Here is a 10517-nt window from a genome sequence, read left to right as displayed (position 1 = left end):
CCCTGTGCATCTTCTTGTGGAGAACATTGTCTGGGATCTGCCACACATGGGTCTTGAACCACGCCAGGAGCTATACACAGTGACAAGCCATCATTCCTTTGTTCACCCTTTGTTCTTTGTCACTCAAGGGCCTTAAAGCACTGCATACAGGTGAGGCAGCCTCATCCCCATGCTACAGAGGGGAAACTGAGGCACGAAGATCCCAAAGGGAAGTCACTTGACCAAGGTTGCACCATGCATGGACATGCCGCACAGATCTCCAGTCCTGGGCTTGAGCTTTAAGGCCAATCTCTGCCTACCATAGACATGGAATAGAACCCAGGTACCCTGACTCCTACCCCAATGCCAGAGCCTCTGGTTTCCTTTACAAAGGGATCATATTTCAACAGCCCAGGGACTAGAACCCATGATAAGACTGCTTGCTGAGCAGCCAAGTGTATCACTCAAAGTGCTCTGCCCACAAGTGCTGGTGCTAAGAAGATCCTACATCAGTTTGTGTGCATCAGTTTGTGCATGTGTGCACACACACATATATACATGAACATATACATGCATGTGCAAAAGGCTCATGAATGGGAACAATGGGAACTAATCTTGAAACTTTTGTGGATTCACCTGCATAGTTGCCTTGACTTAAAGCCCAATGCTGAAGGAGCACCAGGCCCTGTGTACCCACCCTGCTCTCAGCTGGGTGTCTCTCATGCAGGGGGTGAATGAGGCGGGGCAAAGGCTACAGCCATCTCTGCTAGAAGCAGGAAGTCTTTGTGAGTTCCCCTACACACACTCCTTGGGGGGGGCGGGGCGGGGTTTCTATTGGATCTCAAGGAATCTGCTGTCACTGTGGCTCTGGAGGGCTGGGTGGATAAGCACCTTTATGGCCATTTTAGACGTTCTGGAGTGCTGTCAGACACACGTGGGGTTCACATGTTCTAGGGTGGCTGAGGATGGCTGGAGATTCCCAGAGCTCATTCTGGGGTGTGACGGGACCTTCTTTCTACTCCTCGAGGCCATCTTGTACCAGCTGCAAGTCCCAGTGGATGTAACAGTCCAGGATATGGTAGGAGTTGATTTATGATGGTCATGCAACTACAAAGTCCTCCCCTCTTCTCAAGACCATCTCTCCCCAGGACACCTACCCACTGTGGGGCTATTGCAGGGCATGCCCTGCCTATGGGAACCCTCATGCCTCTGAGGGGCATGAATAGCCTGCACAAGCAGGGCAGCACAGAAACTCCCTCTTTTCTGAGGGACAAATATCACCTTTCCTGGGGACTGAATGCAAGCTCCTTGAGCCCTAGGAAGCAAGCACTGATTTTAAATCATGAGAGGGGTAACTCTCTTGGCTGCCAGTACTAGTAGGCTGTTATCTTCTCCTGAGCCCAGCAGGAGCCAGGAATGCATGCACTAAACCAGCATGGAGCAGATCTCTGAGGCTGTGCCCACCTAGCTTGGAGACACCTAGGAAACACTTGGGGGTCCCAACCGGACTTTGCTATCTCTTCCCTCTGCCACCATGAGAGCCCCTCCCCAAACCTTCCCATGTGACATGAGAAGAGCTCCTATTTTGGGACTCCCTTAAATAACATTCCCTCCTCTCTTGGCTCACCAAAGCCCTCCTTAAGGGACCATCTAATGAGCCTCGCATCGTCTTGGCAAGCAGGAGTTCAATTAAGAAATTACCCTGGGCTCTTTGAACGGAAGCTGGAAATAGCCTCCAAACTCCCTGCGAGTGATTGCGGGGTTTCGCCCAGAGAACCACAATTGAGGGTGAAGGGCGAACAGCTTCCCCAGTACCCAGGCAGCCTGGCCTGGAATAGACTGGGCGTTGACTGGCCTGTGGCCTGTGGCTGAGCTGCCTGCTGCATGGTTTAGGAAACTCAATGTCTGCAGCAGGGAGCTATTTCCTTGCAGCTGGCCCTGGAGTGGGAACCTGAGGAGGGGGGTGAGGCCAAGGAACCCTGCTCCCTCCTACCATGCAGAGGTGCAAACTGAGGTGCTGAGCAAGGGAAACCCTTAGGGTTCATGCCATAGTTCTTAGGGGTGTGCATTGCTCAGATAATGAATTAGCTCAGGCAGACTACATTATTCTAAGGCACAAATCAGGGAATAGCACCATGCTCCCCTTGCTCCCTAGGACATGTGTAACACTCAGCTAGAAGCTCTGCTTGTTTCCTGTTCCAAGGAGACCATGGATGAAGAGAAACTGAGGCACAGAGAGCAGAAGCTTCTTGCTTGTCATAGTCCATACTGCAGACCCCAGCTGAGCCAGGCCCTACTTGTAGCCAGCAGCTTGGTGTGAGACAGTCTCAAACCCCACAGAAAGCATCTTGACTGAGGGAAGGGGCAGAGATAGTGGTAAAGCCTAGTGTCTTGATGACAGTGCAGTGCCCTACCCCCTAGGTCGGGGTCTTAAAGATATGGCCTGTGGGCCAGATCCAGCCTGCAGAGCTATATCATCTGGGCCTCGGTGTTGTCTGTGGGTCCCAGAGTGACCCACAAGTAGCATGTGGGGTGCACTGGATGGCCCCATGTGATGCCCATGAAGTGGTGGAGCAGCCACCATGTGCAGCACAGCCCCAGAGTGACCATGTACAGCTCCAGGGCTCTGTTGCACACAGCAGCTGCTCCAGGACTGCGTGGCACAGCCCCATGACAGGGACTCTGGGGCCATGTGAAGCAGCACAGCCCTACAGTAGAGGCTCCAGGACTTGCCACAGCCCCGTGGCTCCAGGGAAATGCAGCATAGCCCCACAGCAGCTGAAGCAGGACCAGAGTGCAGGGCCAGTCTGTGGGTCTGCTCTTATTCACCCTGCAAGCTGGCCCCCACCACTCAGCCAGCCTGCAGGGCTCCCCTGCACTAGGTCATAGTGTCGTTATCCTAAAGCAGCAGCAAAACTCTGAGGTCAGCCATTTGATTCTCAGCCAGCCAAGGCTGTTGTCATAGGTCCCTTCCTCTGGCTAGCTGGAAAACGACTCCTGGAGCCTGCCTTGTTCTCACTCTGCCCGGAACCTGTCTGGCTGCTGTTCCAGGCCCTGTTACAGTGTCCCGTTCAAGTTAATGCAAATGCAAAGATGTCCTGTTCAGGTTAATGAACAGGAACTTGGGTCCCTATTAGCTCCTGCTCCCTCTGCATGGTTTGCAAGCCACCTGCAAAACAAGACAGGGAGGATACTTCTAAAGGCAAGGTACATTAACTACCAAATAAAGCAAAAAAGCAGTGTCTGTGCAGCCGCTCTGATGTGCCTGGAAGTCAGGACACCTGGGGGTTCTCCTTGAGCCTGTGTAACTTTGGCTGGGTGATTTCCCCTCTCTGTGCCACACCAGTGAAGGAAGGTCAGTGGCACACACCTACCTCACAGGTAGCTTGTGGGGCCAAAGGCATGTTTGGCATTGTGTCCAATGGAGGGCTGAGAGCCCAGAAGGCCAAATCCTGTTGCACTTTACATACCCAAAGTGCACTGACCTGGTCATGTAACTGCCACTCTAGGCACAACTTGTGATCCTGCTCCATGCGTAATGTAGGCATGAAAGCATCCACATGGCTTCTGAGTCTGCATAATAGCCTGAGGTCTGGTTGGGCAGGTTTGCATATACCTGAGCAAAGTTATAGCTGGGCAAAGGAGAACCTTGCCATGTTCTAGTCTAAGAGCCTCATGGCTAGGACAGTCAGCTGGGAAGCAGGCAGCCCTAGGTTCATGACCCTGCCCCAAACCCTGAGATGATTCAAACCCCAAGCTCTTTAACTCCCCAGCTCAGTGTGCTAACAATCAAGCCAGAGCTCAAACACCATCTAGTCCAGGGGTAGGCAACGATTTTGGCTGGAGTGCCGAAAAAACCACAATGTCTACCTTGGAAGGTGCTGCAGCCCACAGCAGCTGTTTACAGCCTCCCGGCTGCAGCCGGCCCATGGAGCCGGGTCTGCTTGCAGCAGGGCTTGCAGCCTCCCAGCTGCCTGCTGGGAGCAGCCTGGACTCCATGGCTGGCAGCAGCTGCTTAGAGCAGGGGCTGGCAGTGGTGTGCTGAGCAAAATGGCCTTGCATGCCATGTTCAGCACGTGTGCTGGGGGTTGCTGATCCCTGATCTAGCCCCTTGCAGCTGAGCCACCGAACCTTTCGTTTACTAGATACAACATATGGAAACCAGTTTCTGACCTGTTGGGAGCACAGATGCAGGTTAGAACCCAGGGTCTGCTCCCTTCCAAGGCAACACTCATTTCATGGGGCCACACATCCTCCAGCTCATGCTCTTCTTCGTGGCCTCACAGATCCTTCTTTTGGCTGCCCAGGAGGCCAACTTCAAGAGGAGGGATAGAGAAGCATCTAAATGACCCTAATCTGTGACCTGGTGGTTAGGGCACTGGATTAGGAAGTCAGAGAGCTACAGCTCCAAACCCTCCTGGGTGAGGACCTATGCTTTCCCCTTCTGGGGTAAGTGTCCTGGGCACTAGGCTCCTGACCTAAAGCAAGGATGGAGTCACCTCTTCCTTCAGTGTCTAGCACCCACTGGTCATGGGGTTTTGCCCAGCAACAATGTACATGCCGAGGGAGCCACCTACCTACACAGCCAGCCTCCAGATCCTATTGAGTATGCTCAAGACAGGTGGCGACTTACAAGTCAACACTGCATGTGGAATAGGATCCCCAGCTCTGTATAAAAGCCCAAAGCAGCAGGCACACAACAGGATGAGTACCCTTCAGGCACACAAATACAATACGATTCTGCCTTAAATGTCTTTGACTCCCTCATGATGCCCAGGGCAGATCTGGGGATAGAATACAGGGCTCCGGATTCCCAGCTCTTACTCCAGCCATCAGAGACCCCCGTCTCCTCAAAGGCCAGAGAAAAGACCTCAGAATGGATTAACCCAGGAGTATCAGTGCTCCCCAGCTGTGAGGAGGGACTGTCTGCAGTATCTTGCACTCTTCTAGCAGGCTGTAGGAGCTGGGAGATCTGTTCATTTACCTGAAAATAGTATCTCCCGCTCTAATATATACCCTAGGGTCTGTCTATCTGTCTGTCTCTAACCTCATACACCTCCCATCTATCTATTTATTGCTATCCCATCTCTCTCTCTCCATCTGTTTGTTCCATGATTGTTCTTCTGGCTGTGAAGGTCTCCAGGGATAGTCCAGGGTGGGTTCCCTTTGATCTCTGGGGTGCTGGGCTGCGCTGGTGCTCTGCTCACACCGCCTACCTGTTCGTTCCCAGTATAAGGAGAATGCTGAGGCACTGCTGCTTCCAGGCTGCCCCCAGGTAATCTACCCTAGCAGAAAGAGGAAGTCAGGCCTCAAGGAGCATCTGCTCATTTGACTATTGCAGTCCAGGGCAAGCTTTCCCCCGTGTCCATAGGGGTGGGTCCATGGGGCCTGGACTAAAGTTCCTTGGAGTCAGTGAAAAGACTCCCACTATGTGTGGTGGGAGTAGGACCTGGTCCAAGCCATAAGGCCGTGTGGTTTTCTAGTTTGCTGTTCCCAGTGGCTGGAAGAGGAACTCCATCAGCAGCCAGCAGCTAGGGCATTCTCTACACTGACTCCAATGAAGCAATCATCTCAGAGCAACATCACAGCATTAAACAGGGGTGTTAGGGTGAGAGGCAGGATGGTGGGTACTAGTCTGCTTGGTTCCCTGCTTTGCCACAAGCTCCCTCAGTGACCTCAGGCAAGTCCCTTAGAGCACTGATACACTGTGATGGGAAGACCACTGCACCAATGCCAGCATCCTCTCTGCAGCTAACATAACCAGCATTGAGGCAAAAATCATAAAACATCAACTCTACTGGGCTGGCCACTGTATGCAGAAGGCTGACACATCTCCTGAAGCAAGTCCTCTTTTTCAACTCAGTCATGTTAAGAGGATCCACAAAGGAAGTGCTACAAGGACACCCTGAAAGCATACCTTAAGAAAGCTGGCATCAACCTTACAAACTGGGAAGTGCTGGCTGGTAAAAAGTCCCAATGATGCTGCACCATACATCAAGCTACTGTGTACTTCAGAGACAACTGTCTTGCTCAGGAAGCTGATAAACGGCAGAAGAGGAAGGAAAGCGTACAACATCCTGGCCAACAGCTGTGCCGCCCACCCAAGGCACCACCTGTCATATGTGTGGAAAAAACTTGCAGAGCATGGATTGTAGTCCTCAGCCATCTTAAAACTCACCAATAGCCACCCCCTGGCACGCATCATCCTCGTATTGAGGGATAGCCAATATATGTGTGGGAGCATGCTGGGCAGAGAGACTATACCCAGCCAGCTGCCTCCTACGCCCCATGTGTGGATACTAACAGAAGCCATGTGCCCATTGTGTACCTAGCACCACTTTCAGGCATGCTCATGAGAGTGGCTACATGACTCAGAGTGAGCAGGCAGGGCAAGTTTTCCCGTGAAGGTTGTGCAGGCCTATCCACACAGTATGAACATGCCCTTGGTCCCTTTCCCTTGCTGCAAAGGGAAATAATCCCCTGCCTTCTCGCCTGGGGCTATTGTCATGGTGAATATAATAAAGGGTTGGATTAACCTAGTGATGAAGGTCATTACAGCCCTACAAAGCCCAGCCTAACTGCAGCAACCCTTTGCCCAAGGATCTCAAATCACAAGTCCTAGTGATTCTCAGTCCTGCCCAGCTTAGGATCATAGGAACATAGGAAAGTAGGGCCAGAATGGACCTCACAAGGTCATCTAGTCCAGCGCCCTACACAAGGCAGGATGATCCCTGACTAAACCATCCCAGCCAAGTGTCTGTCTAACCTGTTCTTGAAAACTTCCAGGAATGGAAATTCACAACCCGTCTAGGTAGCCTGTTCCAATGCTTGGCCAGCCTCATAGTCAGAAAGTTCCTCTGAACCTCCAACCTAAATTTCCTCTGCTGCAGCTTGAGGCCATTGCTCCTAGTCCTGTCCCCTACGGCCACAGAGAAAAGCCCATTTCCATGCTCTCTATAATCACCCTTCAGGTATTTGAAGAATATCCTCAAATCCCTTTTCAGTTGTCTCTTCTCCAGACTAAATAACTGTAATTCTTCCAGCCTTTCCTCACAAGTCATGCTTCCCAGGTCTCTGTCATTTCTGTCACTCTCCACCAGACTCTTTCTAATTTGTCCACATCTTTCTGGAGGTGAGGAGCCTAAAACTGAATGCAATACTCCAGGCAAGGCCTCAGCAGTGCTGAATAGAGTGGAAGAATCATATCTCTTGACTTGCAAGTGACACTCCTGATAATACAACCCAGTATACCATTGGCATTTTTTTGCAACAAGAACACACTGTTGGCTCATATACAGCTTATGATCTACTGTAACCTCCAGGTCCTTCTCTGCAGTACTGCAGCCTAGCCAGTCATTCCCCAGTTTGTATTTGTGTGCAATTATTCTGTCCAAAGTGCAAGACTTTGCACTTGCCCTTGCTGAATCTCATCTGGCTGATAGCAGATCATTTTTCCAGTCAAGCCAGGACAAATGGATGCTAAACCTACCCTTCTGAGTACATGCAGCTCCACCCAATTTTGTGCCATCCACCAGTGACCAGCTACAAGAAGCAATACCACCACTACAGCCCCCTCCTCCCCCAAGGTGAATTGTGGCCAGCATGTTCCAATTGAAGAGAAGCTCTAGGGCATTTATCATTTGCACAATCCATCAGTGGCATCGTTGCATTAGTCAGCATTGCAGGAATGTCAGGTCCAATCCCTGGATTGTATATTTGCAAAGATCTGCAGTCAACACACTGAATAGCTACATGTGCCTTGGGAGCCATGCTTTGAACATCACTGAATCCTCAAGCTTTCTTGCAGTACCCTAGGGAGGGATCGCGAGCCATGCTGGGAAGCCTGCACTCAGATCCTGGACCCAGTGCCTGAGTAACGACTGCAAGAAAGGCCAGACCATCAAAAGCACTGTTCATTTATTTCTTCATGCAGTGCGGGATTTCCCAAGTAGCCTAGGGCCCACAGTCCCTGCAGTGCCTAGAGGTAGGGCTTGAGGGGACATTTCATGACGCGCAGAGTAACTGGCTCCTTCCACCCCGTTGATGGTCTTCAAGAATTTAAGGCCATGGGGTGGGGGTAGATCTCGCTAACACTCTAGCAGTTCGCTGTAGGGTGGTCCTAGGTGGAACTGCTATGGACCTCAGCACTGGCAACTCTGCCCATGGAAGGACCGCAGGTCACTTGTGAGCTGCAGTGATGGGTGTGGGGCCACTTGGCCAGGGAAATGTAGGGCTGGCCCCAAGCCCAAACAATTCCAGATGCTTCCACCGAGACTTTCATCCAGAGAGCTTCACAGATCCTAACTAGTGAAGCCTCACAACTTTCCTTTGAGGCAGGTGGGTCCAGTGACAAGGCTGGGAAAAGGCCTTGATCTAGTCGTTACCCTTCTCTGAGCCAGGCTTTTCATCCTCCCCCAACTCTGCATGCTCCTCAGAAAGCCCCCCAGCCATGCTGAGTGGATGTTTCCTCTTAGCATTTGTAGATCAGCTGTGTTTGGAGGAGGGATAGTGTTGGGTGCTCTTGACAGCGCAGCCCAGGAGCCTGGAGTGAGTCTTACCGAGCATGCAGAGAGACACATGCCAAGACAGGCATTAGGATTCAACCTGCAAACATCCCTGCACTGCACCTGGTTTCTGGTTGGGGTGTCAGATGAAAGGAAACACGGGAGAGATGTGGAACTTGTAGGAGGGGAAGCATTTGTGTGTGTATGCATGTATGTGCATGTGTGTGTGCATGTGTGTTGCAAGTACATATAAGAAAGGAGGGAAAGAAGGAAAATTCACAGTGCAGTCTTTGGAAACTCAGCAAGCGTGAGGCTAAGGCTTGCTGCTGCTGGGATCGCTTAAAACAAAGCAGGAGAAAGTTTTGCAAATATATGGAGTCTTGAGAGTGCCAGTAGAACAGAGCACTGGAGAGATTTTACTGTGCAGATTAACCAAAAAACAAAGAAGAAAAAGAAGAATTTAATGCAACCCATGTGCCTGTTCTGTTGAAGCAAGTTAACTTATCCCAGATGCCTTGTGTCTGCTCCAGTTATTCTAGCACAGAGCAAACAAAATCCAGCTTTTCTTTGCCTGAGATCAGTGTTCAGTCAGCTTTGTTTTTCAGTAGGACCTACTCTGAGTCGGCCTGTTGAGAGTAAATGTTGGGGTATAATGCAAAGTGTTAGGGCAGGTGGTAGGTGCTGTGTGCAGGGATCTAGGTAGGTGGAAGACCAGGTTTTTAGCTGGATCCTCAGGGAATCCAGAGCTGCCCAGCTGCTTTGATCAGCCTTTAGGAAAGATAGAAGCATATATACAGCAGGGATCCCTGCTCCCCACTTTCCCTCCCTGCTGCCAGCAAGCTTCTCAGTGGGGTTGCCCTGAATCGTGCAGGCTCATCAAGCTGAGATTCACTCTTGGAATCTGAGATAACTGATGAATCCCACTCCAATTCCATGTGTGTGCGTGTGTGTGTGTGTGTGTGTTTTGCCACCTTGCCCTAGCAACAACCAGACACTCTTTTTGTGAATTACAGAACTTTGAATAAGCTCAGACATCCCCATCTGAACAGGGGGGCCTGATCCTAGTCACACGAGCAAAAGACTGGAGGTAATTCTACTGGTATCACTTGTCGGGCTAGTGTGAAGACAAGATCAGGACCTCAGATTTACTCTACAGTGTCCAGGGTAATTGTCTAGGTGCAATCCCTCTTGAGTCCTGTCAGGTCCCCGTGGGACCACATTCCCAGCTGGTGTAAGTTGGTGCTGACTTCAGTGGAGCAACCCCACTTGAGACACACTGAGGGAATTGGTCCAATTGCCTGTTATGTCATTCCAGGGTCACTGAGAACTGGAGGCTTGTCATGGCAGCTCATGCACTACTTTGGGTTTTCTGTCCTCCCAGCACTAGAAGACTCCATGAAACAGGCTGACCAGCAAATGGCATCTCTTATGCCCAGGCCTAACCCCCTGTCCCTCTTCTCTGCATTGCTGAATGTCTTGGTTTTAGCAGTGACAGCAGATTCATCCCTTCCAAGCACAGGGTGAGGGAGTTTGCTGACCACATTTCAAAGGGTGCCACTAATGAGATGCCCCAATTGGAGCTGTCTCCTGGTGCCATATAGTCCTCTAGGGCACAAACAGGGCAAATTCACACCTGGAATAACTGTAGCTGCAGAGCACCAAAGAAAGCCATGGCACCAAGGAATGTGTTTTCCCCAGAGCTGAGGCCAAATTCCCAGGTGCCTAGCCTCATAGCCAGGGTCTGGATTCTCTAAAGAACACTGCTCCCAGCAAGGTGCCTACATCAGTTAATTGGTTTCTCACCAGCCCTCGATTCCAGCAGCCACCAGGGCAGCAGATTTCCAAAGCAGCCCCAGCCCAAAGCACAGAGCCCATTAGAAAGCCTGGGCCCCATATCACCCTGTGAAATGATTCTAGTGGGCTTGTGGAAGGGTCAGGCCTGAAGGTGCTGCTGAGATGACAGGACTAAAATGTCCTTGTTCCCAGTTTGAGCCCCCCTTTGCATCAGACTGAAACCAGCTTGATGTTGCTCTT

Source organism: Alligator sinensis, unplaced genomic scaffold (assembly GCF_000455745.1).
Source record: "Alligator sinensis unplaced genomic scaffold, ASM45574v1 scaffold520_1, whole genome shotgun sequence".
NCBI classification, from domain to species: Eukaryota; Metazoa; Chordata; order Crocodylia; family Alligatoridae; genus Alligator; species Alligator sinensis.
The sequence above is the reverse complement of the archived record's forward strand: the minus strand, read 5'-3'. Positions refer to the sequence as shown.